Source organism: Furipterus horrens, unplaced genomic scaffold (assembly GCF_987537825.1).
Source record: "Furipterus horrens unplaced genomic scaffold, mFurHor1.1.pri manual_scaffold_7, whole genome shotgun sequence".
In the NCBI taxonomy this organism is placed as follows: Eukaryota; Metazoa; Chordata; class Mammalia; order Chiroptera; family Furipteridae; genus Furipterus; species Furipterus horrens.
The window spans coordinates 115,388,779-115,401,550 of record NW_028327177.1 but is presented as its reverse complement, the minus strand read 5'-3'; the positions used below and the strand labels follow the sequence as shown (position 1 = coordinate 115,401,550).

General features: G+C 41.8%; 2 non-coding genes across 2 annotated transcripts; both read right to left on the bottom strand.

Annotated features, from left to right (window-relative positions):
- Nucleotides 1-9,766: 9,766 nt before the first annotated feature.
- On the bottom strand, nt 9,767-9,838 carry TRNAC-GCA (transfer RNA cysteine (anticodon GCA)). Its single transcript has one exon. It is a non-coding gene; the product is annotated as a tRNA-Cys (tRNA).
- A 2,535-nt stretch (nt 9,839-12,373) lies between these two features.
- On the bottom strand, nt 12,374-12,445 carry TRNAC-GCA (transfer RNA cysteine (anticodon GCA)). Its single transcript has one exon. It is a non-coding gene; the product is annotated as a tRNA-Cys (tRNA).
- Between the last annotated feature and the right edge of the window lie 327 nt (nt 12,446-12,772).

Here is a 12,772-nt window from a genome sequence, read left to right as displayed (position 1 = left end):
GGACACCTGGCCAAAAGCTAAGATTTAGAATCTTTTAGAATGGGCCAGCAGACCAGAGCATCTTAAGAATTTGGTGATATGTGGTAGGAAGCTTGACCCAAAGGCTGACTGTGGGGTTTTAAATACGCCCACAAATACTTTGACACTTCTCCTTTCAGAAGATACAGCCTAATTCCTCTTCCCTATAGTGTGGACTAAACCTTAGGGACTTGCTTCTAGCTAATAAAATGTGACAGAAATGATAATTTATGACTTCAAGGAACAAATCTTTCAAAGCATGCTTTACTCTGTCTTGGAGCACTCATTGCAGGAAGAGCTAGCAGCCATGTCATGAGGATACTCAAGCAGCCCTATGGAGAAGGGTAGATGGCAAAGAGCTGGCACCTCCTGCCAACAGCAAGCATTGGTTTGCCAGCATGTGAGCCTCCTTGCAAGCGGCAGGTCCATTGGCTGTCAAGCCTTCATTCATTCATATCTTGACTTCAACCTCATGAGAGACCCCTGAACCACAACCACTTAGCAAAGCTGTTCCTGAATTCCTGCCCCTCAGGCACTGTGTGAGATAACAAATGCTTATTGTTGCTGTAAGTCAATAAATTTTGGCATAATCTTTATGCAGCAATAGATAACTAATGTGCTGAGAGGAACATGACCTCCAAGAGTAGTGAGAGGCAGGAAGGATTACAGCCCCATAAGATGGGGCACTGAGCTAGGAGCCAAGACAGACACTCAGATATGGAAATTAGGGTAGTTAAAGCAAGAGGAACCGCACAGTTGCCTGAGTCCTAGACACACAGCTATACATTCAGAGGTTCTTTTTTTTCCCCTGACTTGGAGTCCCATTGCTGCAGAACCTAGGGTAGGATTGAGCTTGGAAGTTGGGTGGGTTGAAGTGTTGAATATGGTCAGGGATGCTGAGATAATTCCAGCAAGCAGGATGAATGGCCAGTACACACGGAGGACTGTGACTCGCTCAGACCATCAGCAGAGAGTGGGAAGCCTCATCCTCCTTTTATTAGGATCTCAAAAGTTACTAAAAATAGAACGGGATGTGAGCTTTACAGCCAACAATAAAAGAATTTTTACAAGTGAAAGAATTCTTACAAAGTATCATTAATATGTAAAATACAGCCAGGGTAACTACTGGTTTTGATAACATCTAACAGAGCAGATCCACTAATCATCAAGGCCAGCCCCAATTTAAGACTTTATCTTCAATGAGGCAGATGGAGTACTCAACAGATCTCTTTGTCCTCAGGATTCCATGACCCAGTGGCCTGAACAGCCTAAAGCCAAAGGCAGAGACAAGATTAGCTCATCATCTCCTGAGTCACAGGACACCTGGGCGGAGGGACATGGGAATGCCCCTACCCAGAGATCTGTGTTCCTGCAACAGTGTGTAATGGACCAATTCTCCTACAGGGCCCAAAACCTAGGAGAAATGTTGGCTTTCTGTTTGGCTCCAGGCATACGGAGGTCTCTGGGGCTCAAACACACAAGGATGAGATGCCTGGAGCCACCAGACACACGGACCAAGGGACAAATAGAAATCACATCACATGGCAGATAAATATACTCATAATGCAAAAGAGAAGGGGTCAAAACCAGAGCTGGAAAGGAGTACATAATTGTGACAGAACAAACAGCATCATCTCGGGATGAAGAGGGGGAACCTGAATCAGGCAGGGCCCCCAGGGCTGGCCAGGGGAGGAGGGGCTGGGCAAGCCAGGTTAAAGATTCAAGATAGACCAGTGGTTTCTAACTTGAATGAGCATAGGTAGGATTTTTAAAACACAGAATACTGCTCCCATTGAGATTCCGATTTCAAGATCAAAGGCAGAAACTGGCAATCTGCATATCTAACCACTTCCTGGTTAATGCTAATGTTCCTGGTGCATTTTGAGAAGCACTGGGCTATGTGGAAGGTCTGGGATTATGCAGGAATTTGGGACCAAGACCATCACCAGAGAAAGAATGTGTAGAGGAAATATGTTTGAGCAGAGAACCATTAATGTTCCCTAAATCTAATTAGATAACTGCACATCCCCCACCCCCATACAACCTTCTGCTCTGTGCTACTTCTTTCACCATTGAAAATAAAGTCACTGTGAAATTATTGCTATCACTTATTGAGAGGTTACTATTACTCATTGATATCATATTACATAATTCTGACATCACACTTAGTAAGGAGATTACTATTATTATCCCCAATGAACAAATAAAGAGAACCTCGAGATTACAGAGGGTAGTTAACTGACCCCAAATCATTCATGGGGCTAAAATTAAACTTTAGAATTTATCTTGCTGTAAAACAGAGCGAGAGAGAGAGAGAGAGACAGAGAGAGAGAGAGAGAGAGAGAGAGATCCCAATTTGCCCCACAGTAAAATAAAATCTGTCAGGTAGCAAAGTACGACATAATGTGCTTTAGCTGATATTTCTTTTCAAAGATGGTAGAGTTGGTACCTTGTCTAATGAAATCTTGGATGCCATTTACTTCCTTTTAAAGTAGAAAATAACCAAGATTCCTTTTATTTTTCTCTAAAGAATCCCTGCGATATGGCAACCTTCAAAAAATATCAAATAGAAGTCAGAGGAATTCTCTATGTTGATTATTTCTTTCCTATTATGTGAAAAATTGTCCATTTATGGTTTATTTATTTGCAACTCTGACCCCAGAGTCAAAGCCTGTCTAGGTCTGTTTAGCACTGAGTTAATTAAAGTTGGATAGGACACTGGAAACAACTGAAATGCGCAGCATATTATTTATAAATCATATGGTAAGTGTCACGCAGCATTTAAAACTCATATTTTAGAAAAGTTTTAAAATAGTTAACATCACATACAGGATATATTATTAAATGAAAAAAATCCATTTATAATAATTTTAAAAATTACATCTTAAGCTGTCTTGGTTTGGGTTCCCACAGAACCCAAGAATTCAAGCTCAAGTAGCTTATTTGGTGACCATAGGACACACTGGTAGAGGACAGGGGATGTAAGGTGAAAGGGAAAACAGCCAATAAAGGTTGCGTTGTCGTGAAAGTTATTACACAGGGCAACTGAACTCCACTGGGATGTCTGGAGCCAGGTAAAACGCATCCTGGCTCAGAGTTATCCCACAGAAGAGGTCAGGAAATCTGGGGTATTTATTTATTCATATTATTTATTGTTTTTACAATTTAAGAGAATAGCAACTTTGTCAGTTGTTGTTTGAGAGATGCTCCCAAGGGCATCATTCTCCGGTACTTCTGGCTTACCATGAACAGTTGTAGAATAGGCTCTGGCTGCCTACCTCCCCCTACCACCACCACACCACCAAAAAATAAAAATAAAAATAACTCTCGGGGAAAGAAATGCAGATGCTGGCAGTTGGAATCTGGCCAGGCTGAACTATTGTGGTAAAGGCTGAAGACAAAATTAGCAGAGCATCCAGACTGTCTGCTATATCTAGATACCCCAGAACCTAGAGCTTGAGGCAAAAGTTTATGTCCTATTAGTTTTCAGAAAGCACAATCCCAGAGAACAGGAGTGAGGTGAAAGGGAGTGAGGCAGAGAAAGAAGGTTTCGTCAACTCGAAGGTGCATTTCCAAGCTGGCCATCATTTGGTAATTAGACCAATGGGAATTGATCTCACCCCAGGACAATCTGTCCAAAGGAAGGGAGAAGATGTCAACCCTCAGCTGTGCATCTCGCTGGTGAAAAGATTTTCCCCATGGCGTGTTAACTCCTCAATGCTTCCAGATTCTGCCTGCGGGGGCACCAACTGGGTCTCATGGCCTCTCATATCTCAAAAGCAAGACCAAAGCCAAGAAAGAGCAGGAGGCAAGTGGCTGCCAGCAGCATAGGTCAGAGGGAAGGGACTTCAGGATTGTGCCTAGGTGAAGCTAACAGGGTCCATACATGCTGGTTTACCCCGGTGGCAGCCAGGATAGAAGAGCTGACCAAGGGTCATAGAAATAGTCAAGGTCAAGAGGATCTGGACGTTGTCTAAGGTATGCCTGATACATTTTTCTTTAATAAATATTTAAACACATACACGCATAAAACATAAACTCACATGTGCAAACACAATCACATAAAAAATACAACAGTTTAAACAAGACAGTGGTGAAGATCCAACGAAATTTTATGTCCCCTATATTCTCAATAAATTTTTAAAGTTTTATACAATAAAGGCATTTTGACATTATAATAGATAAAGGTCGTGTAAACAGTTTTTAGAAAGAGAAGTGCAGAGGTAAACATTTATTTATATTATTATTATTTAAACTCTCACTTGATTACATTTTTTCATTGCTTTATAAAGAGAGGAAGAGGGAGACGGAGGGAGAGAGAGAGAAACATCGACTGAGAGAGAAAACACCAATTGGTTTGCCTTCTGTACATGCCCCAACTGGGGATTGAACCTGCAACCTGGGTATGTGCCTGACTGAGAATCGAACCCGTGACATTTTTATCTACTTGATGATGCTCTATGATTCACCAACCAACTGAGCCACACCAGCCAGGGCAACATTTATTTTCTAAAGTAATAAAATGAGGCAATGTTTCTTTTTAAAGTAGTAAAACAAACTGGTAGAAACTTTATTCTGTGTTTTACTTTTTTTTTTTTTCTCGTTTATTCTGCATATGTTTATTGTGTGCCTATTTTTTTTTCAGATTTAATGTGTTTTATTGATTAAAATATTACATTTGTGCCAATTTCCCTTCCCTCTGCTCCCCTCCACCCGGTGGCCCCCCTCCCTCCAGTTGTCCCCCCCTTTTAGATTATGTCCATTAGTTGTGCATACAGTTCCTCCCAACCTCTCTCCGTCTATTCCATTCCCTCCTACCTTGATCCCCAATTCCTATATCATCTCCCTCCCTTTCCCCATTCCCCCTCCCTGTTGACCTCCCCCCAATATGCTTCCCGTACCCACAGTTCCTTTTCCACTGTCATTGCCTATTTAGTTTGCCTTTGTTTCATCTCCCTAGCTTCTGTTCTTTTAAACCAGTCCCTTTAACATCTCATATAACAGTGGTTTGGATCTAATGAACTCTTTCAGTTTTATTTTGTCCTGGAAACACTTTCTCTGTCCTTCTATTCTGAATGACAATTTCGCTGGATAGAGTATTCGTGGTTGTAGGTTTTGGATTTTCATTACTTTGAATATTTCTTGCCAGTCTCTTCTTGCCTGTAGGGTTTCCCTTGAGAAGTCAGCTGATAGTCTAATTGGGACCCCTTTGTACATAATTCTTTTCTTCTCTCTTGCTGCTTTTAAGATTCTCTCTTTATCTTTAATTTTTGACATTTTGATTATAATGTGTCTTGGAGTGGTTCTCCCTGGGTCCAGTCTCTTGGGAACTCTCCTTGCTTCCTGGACCTGCAAGTCTATTCCCTTCCCCAAGTCTGGGAAGTTCTCCTTTATTATATTTTCACTCAATTTTTCAAGTTCTAGTTCATCTTCCTCATTCTCTGGCAAACCAATGATTCTTATGTTGGGCCTTTTATAGCTGTCCCAGAGGTTTCTGATCCTCTCATTGTTGCTTCCCATTTCCTCTCGCTGCATTGGTTGACTGCTTGTTCCTTCTCCATATTCCAGTTTGTTGAAATGAACTCTGGATTTTTTTTTCTCACCATCTATCTCGTATGCGGTTTTGTTCCTTTCGTTATGAAAGTTTTTCGCTTCTTTCTTATCTTTTTCCTGATCTTTTGTGAATTCTGTAAGCCACCTGATAACAATGGCCCAGAACTGAGCCTCTGACAGGTTTCTTATCTGTTCATCTGTCAGGTTCTCTATCTGCTGCCTGGTGAGCTGCGCCACCGGGATTTCTATAGTTGTCTGCCTCATTTTGACAGATGCGTTTTGTTTTCTTGGGCCGGCTGTCGGGGGCAGTGCCTGTGTACGCGTCACAAATCAGCGACCGGCGCCTGCCTGTCCGCGACCTATTTCGCAGCCCTGTGGTGCTTTCTTTGGGGGCGGGGGTCCAAGATGGATTCACACAGTTATTCAGCTAGGAGACCGGGATCCGTCCTCCCGCCCCCCTGGGCCTCACTGTTCAAGGCGATGCTGCGGCCGCTCTCCCCAGCGCCGGAGTCGCGCACCGCCAGGGGCTTGACCGCAGCCGGGATTCCTCGCCGCCCCGCCGCTGTCCAGGTGCGACCGCAAACAGCACTGCCCTCTTTAACTCTTACCTGCCCAAATGGCACCGCTGGTTTATAACTTCATATGTTGGACTTCCGTGTAGTTTTATTTTCTGGAATTTCTAGTTATCCTTTGTTTTGAAGTAGTTGTATTCCTCTCTAGTTGTAGAGGGAGACCTAGCGTGTCCGTCTAAGCCTCCATCTTGGCTGGAAGTCCCTGTGTTTTACTTTTTTTTTTTTTTAATGTTTGTTCTTACTTATCTGTTACTCTTAGAAAATCTCATTTTTGACTGGACTCAGACTTAGAGGTAGAAGTTCTCAGAAAAGACAGCCTACGTCTCTTGGCAATCTGTTCCTGGCACTGTTCTTTGGCCTCCTTGCTTCTCTTAGTCAAAAGGTCAGCATATTCTGCAGCCTCTTATTTTTCTTAGTACATTTTTCTTCAGCACAATACACCAACATTTGTGATGTAGGACCTGTGGAGTAACAAGACACTAGATCTTGGGTGCTTTGGTCCTCGGTTTCTTACCTTCTTTGTTTAGGGGTTTTCTCATAACATAGTGGTGGACATCATCTTCTTTAGCGTGGTTGAAAAGTTCATGGATTTTGCTAGCTTTTGGGGGCCCCTGGCAATGAAGTACAGCATTATTGGGGAGACCAAGAATCTTTCTCCCCCTTTTTTTATGATGACCAAGTTGAGAACACTGAGATCAGCATTCACAATGCAGCCCCAAACAGAGCTGAGCTTTCTCTCTCCAGTCCCTCTCGGTCTGTGACAGGAATGCCCCTTACTCAGTAGCAGGTGGACACAGTCATGGGTCAAGATCCCCTGCTTCATGGGGAAACCTTGTTTGTCATCCTCACCACTGATTCAAACCACATAACACTTCCATTCTTCACCCAGTGCATCAGCAGCAACTTCTGTGGCCATATGTTTCTTATAAAATGTATGAAGTTTGCATTTATCATCCGCTTCAATGAGTTTCTGGCAGCCAGTGTCTGGGAAAGAGATATTTGGCTTCATCCTGAAGTGGCCGACTGCCTCTGAGGCACTATGATAAAGAGCTTATTCTGTGCTTTACTTGATGGGTATAGTCAAAGTTGTCATATTAGGTAAAAAATTAAATCTTTTAAAGAGATTGTTTGGGAAAATACCAATGATTTTCTAATATGAGAAATATGACTCTTGCCTTATAATAAAATCAGTTTCCAAATAATTTAAAAATATAGGTTGTTTATATAGCTTGTGTCACTCATTTATTTATTTACTCAATTAGCCAATAGCTGTTATTCACCAAATACTTTCTGAGTCCCTACTATGGACCAGGTATTCGCCAGTCACTGGTGATAATAAGAAGAATCAGAAAAAGTGCTACCATTGAAGGGCCCATATTGGAGTTGGTAAGGTGAGTTATGACAGAGAAAATCAGTACTCACCGGGTATCCAAATGCTTTCTGAGTTTTGAGCCTCTGTTGCAATGAAGTTGGGGCCTTGTGACTAGCCCTGTCCCATGAACAACGAACAGAAGTGATGCCTGTCATTGCTGGGATAAGAACTGATGAGACTCGGCCAACTTCTCTACCCTTGGACCAATGACCCTAGAGGCCACATTTCACTAGATGTCGTAGCTGCAAGAGGGACAAGGACTGCCAGACCTACATCAGACCTTGCATGTATACGATACAAATCTTTATTGTGGTACGCTCCTGAGATGTCACGGTTGTTACCATGGTATAGCCAAGATTAGTCTAATAGGCATATAAACAATTGCAATATACCATATAATGACATAAAAGAGAGCTAAATTCAATGTGCTATGGAAACAAAGAAAAGGCAAATTAACAAAACTACAGTTGCCAATTACACTTCTGATACTAAATCACAATACCCACGTGGAGGAACAGCTTTCCCCACAGCCTGGATTGAGTACAGGCCCTTTTCTTGGTCTGGGACCCCCCACAAAATAAAAAACTGATAATCTTATGACTTATTGTTATTTAGTAAATATACCAGAAAGCACATCCAAATACATTGCCACCAAAGTCCAAAGAGATCTACTAAGTGGTGTGCTTTGTTCTGTGTGGTGTCCCTCTCTTTAGAAGGCATATCCCAATGAGTCTCAGACACCAGACTCCTGAAAATTTTACAATGTAGCAAACTCTTAAATTGCTATGGTGGTTTCCTTCTACCCCTAATAAGACGGGACAGCAAGGACAGAGCACTTTTGTGATATTTTTCTCCCAATCCATAACCTCAGTCTAATCATGAGAAAGCACCAGACAAACCCAAAGCGAGGGACATTTTACAAATTATTTGACCAGGACTTTCAAAAAGTGTTAAGATTATTTAAAATAAAATAAAATAAAATAAAATAAAAGATAAGGGAAGGCTGAGAAGCTCTCAGAGATGGAAAGAAACCAAGGACACATAATGACACAATGCGACATAGTATCCTGGGCTGAATACTGGAACAGGAAAAAGATATTAGTGGAAAAACTGGTGAAATCTGAATGAAGTCTATGGTTTGGTCAATAGTGTTGCATGAATGGCTATTTCATAGTTTTGACAAATATGTCATGGCTGTGCAAGATGTTAACATTAGGGGAAGCTGAGTGAAGGGTACATGGGATCTCTCTATACTATTATGTTGGTCCAAAAGTTCATGTGTTTTTTTTTTCCGTAAAATAAAATACTTTTTTTATTATCACCAATAACTTTATTGATTAAATATTTTGAATATGTTGGCTATCTACTGCATAGTAGAATGTTGATTTTTCTCAATTAATGTCTTGATTTGATCACTATCAACATCAACTGGTCTACCTGACCATAGAGCATCATCCAACGAGAAATCTCCAGCAGGAAACTTCGGAAACCACTTCTGACACATTCAATCAGTTACAGAACCTTCTCCATACTCTGCACAATTTTTTTTTTTTTTTAGTTTCAGTTGTGCTTTTACCATTCCTACAATAATAAACATACTAGGCCAAAAATGTTATTTATTTTTTTTCATCTTCAGTATTAAAATGGCTACACAAAAATTCACCAATTTTGATAAGATTTTTTTTAATACATGCTGATATTATAGCTGTCACAATACAATCTAACAAGATTGTTTCGAATGAAGTTAAAGACAACTAAGCACTTCTAGAGCCAGCTTACAAAAAAAGATGAACAAACTTTTTGGCTAACCCATATCTTTACAATTGTTCTGAAAATCAATAGTTGTTAAAAGATAAAGCACTTGAAGAAAGGAAAATAGAAAAAGTCTGGTTAATAATGTTGAATATACGGAAAAGGAGAATAGTAGTACATAGGAGAAAGCACATAGGTTAATAGTGTAAATTTTTGTCTGTGTGATGGTGTGTGGGTCTGCATGTGTATGCGACACAGCTGGTGAGTGACTGTGTGCATGTCTCTGGGTGTGTGGCTGTGTTTGTGTGTGTATGTATTGGAGGAAGCGTGAGTTTATGTGAACACATGGTTCTACTGCTGAGGAAATTAATGAGCCAAAGTACTTGCATGAACCTGAGAATGAGCTCCTTCTTGAATTTTCAACCCTAGGCACCTTGCTGGCCTTGCCCTAGAATCAGTATTTTAATGAAACTGCCAAGAGGAGCAAAAACAAACAGATAGGGGGCACCTGGATTTGAACCAGGGACCTCTTGATCTGCAGTCAAATGCTCTACCACTGAGCTATACCCCCTGACATAATAAAGGCCTCATAAAACACTTATTCCACTTTTATGAGTTACATCATCCTTCGTAAGTACCTTTGTAGTTGATATTCATCCCAGACTTAAATTCATCCTGATTCCCTTCTAGCCACATCACCAAGTGCTTTTCTCAGAGGCTGTGTGCTCATTCTCTTCCCAGCACTTACAGCTCCACCAACTGCCCATAAATCTCTGGGTACATCGATGAATGTTTTAAATATTATGGGCCACCAAAAAGTATTGGACATGGAGGGAATCTTACTTGGGTATCCACAGATGAAATCCAGAGGTTCATGTATAACTCTGAAAGTATAGGTAAATATTGTATATGCGTATGTATTGTACATTGTGCATGTTTTCATCAGATTTCCAAAGCCGGCGTCATCGAGGATGAACTGTTTCATTTCACAGTTAAAAAATTTTTTGGATGTTCCGAAGTTCAAAATTCACCTTTGAACATCTTTAATTACTATTCCCTTGAGTTTCCATCTGAGGATTTTTAATCTTGTGTATATATATCTCGACGATTGAGAAGAAAGGTCAAGGAAGTCTCTGTTGCTTTAACAAATTCTCCCTGATAACGCCTGTCAGCTGCCATGGAGCTGAGAAGCAAACAGAGCAGCCAGGATTCCAACTCACAAGCTCCCTGAAGCCCTAAGACACCCATTCCTCACCTGTCCAATCTGAGGCCTTACAAGAACCTCAATTTCAAACCCAATATGCCCCCCAAAACTTGTCATCTTCCTGCCCAAACCTGCATCTCCTCTGATTTTGCTTTCTTATAATAATAACAGCTCATATTTACTGGACACTTGCCACATGCCAGGCATGGTACTGAAAGTTCTACCCATAACTTCCCAGGAGTCATCGCAAATACCCCATGAGGTATTACTGTCATTAGCATACTGATTCTGCAGGTAGGGAAAGTGAGGCACAGAGTGGTCACACAGCCGGGACGCGATGGGGCTGGATCCCAGGGTAGCTCAGGGCGAATGCTGGCCCTGCCTGTTTAACCATAGCATCAGCCTCCTCCCCGTCGTAGTTGGTGACATCACTGAGTACTCAATCATTTGGCCAAAATACTCAACACATCTCTGGGATCCTTCCAGGATCTCTCCCCAGTTCCTGTTCATCACTGCGTACTGTTGATTTTACCTTTGACGTCACGTAGGTCCATCCCCATCGCTAGGTCAGCAGAACCACCACCTCCTAAAGAATCTCCAGGCCTCCACCCTTCACACCATCCAGAACAGCCTGTTTTAAAACCAAGTCTATCACTTCCCCTTTAAATGCCTTCAGGAAGGACTCCAAGTCTCTTAGCTCAACATGCCAAGTTCTTTACATCTGGATCCCTATCTGACTCTTCAGCTTCAGCTCCAGCTTCAGCTTCTGACACTCCCCATAGCACATTTTTGCTCCAGCTGCTTCCAACTGCCTCCATCTGGCTCCAGCCTCTGCCTATGCAGTTTTCTCTGCCTGCAACTGGACCGCCACTCCCCATGCCCCTCCCCCCCTCCACCTTCCCTCCGGTAATGTATGGTTCATCTGTGAAATCCCAGCCATCAGCTCCTCTCAGAAGGCTCCCTTAACCTCTCCTCCCATAGGCAGAAGGAATTACTGCCTCCTTTGCATTCCTGATGCTGGCACATCTCAGTACATCTCACATTACTCTAATTTTTTACTTTATAGGCCTGCTTTCTGGTTCAGAGCACACTTAGGCCAGTGGTTGTGTCTTATTCACCTCTAAGCCCGCACTTTCCACAGTTCTGGCACATAGTAGTTGCTCAATATATGTGTTCAAGCTGACCAAAGACAGGGCAGCACCTGTATTGTAGGTAGAAGTTAGACTGAGACTAAGGTTTGATCTCTGGCCCTTGCCTGGATCCTGAATGAAGGCACCCAAGATATTAGGGTGCTGGGCTGCAGAAAACAAATGGGGGCTAACAGAAGTTTCTCAAGGTTTAAAGCAGGAAAAAAATACAGGTCCCTATATTTCAGACCAGTTCATGTTTATCCCTAGCCATAGTTTGTGAATAAAGACTATTCCATGACTTATCCCCGGGCGCTGCAAATCATGGTCACAGTCATTAAGTTGCTGGGTTGGCCTTGCAGCCAAACGGTTCTAAAACTCAGTGGACAGTCTTAGCACCCTGGGAGCATTGCTAAGTGGAATTTTGTTGCACAGCTTTTATCACTAGTATCAAAAAAAAAGCATGACTAGTATAATGAAGTCAATGAGAGTATGTACTTTGAGTTCAAATCCTGGACCTGTTGTTTGTAGCTTTTTGAGCTTGAACCATTACTGAGCATCTCCAACCCTCAGACTCCTAGTGTAAAATGGAGAAACTGATAGTAGGTATCTTGTAAAATGTTGGCAAGAATGGAGGAGATAATTCATGTAAAGAACATAGATTGATGCCTGGCACATACACAAGGGACATTATTATTCAACCACCCATGAGCTCCAGAAAATAATAAAATCAAAGTTAATCCATAGTCTTTGGAAGCAAAAACAAGAATGTAACAGGGGGCACCTGGATTTGAACCAGGGACCTCTTGATCTGCAGTCAAATGCTCTACCCCTGAGCTACACCCCCTTGTGAGGTAAGCTTGTTTTTAAAGTCTATTCCTCTCTCAGCATTCTGGTTCTAATACCCTTTAATGAATCAGGGGAGCTATAATTAGAGAGAACACTGCTCAGAAAGAGTCTGGGCATTACAAGTGTTAGAAGAAGTTTATTATGAAAAAATACAGGACTCCCAAGAACTAAGTTCTCTAGGCCAAGAAACTCTTCTTAGACTTTCCAATACTCAAAGCCTCTTCTGTCCACCATACCTCACATAAAACAAACCTCTGTTTCAAGTTAAAAAAATCATCAGGTTTTCCAGAAATGGCAACATCAATATAATGTGGATGATTGGATT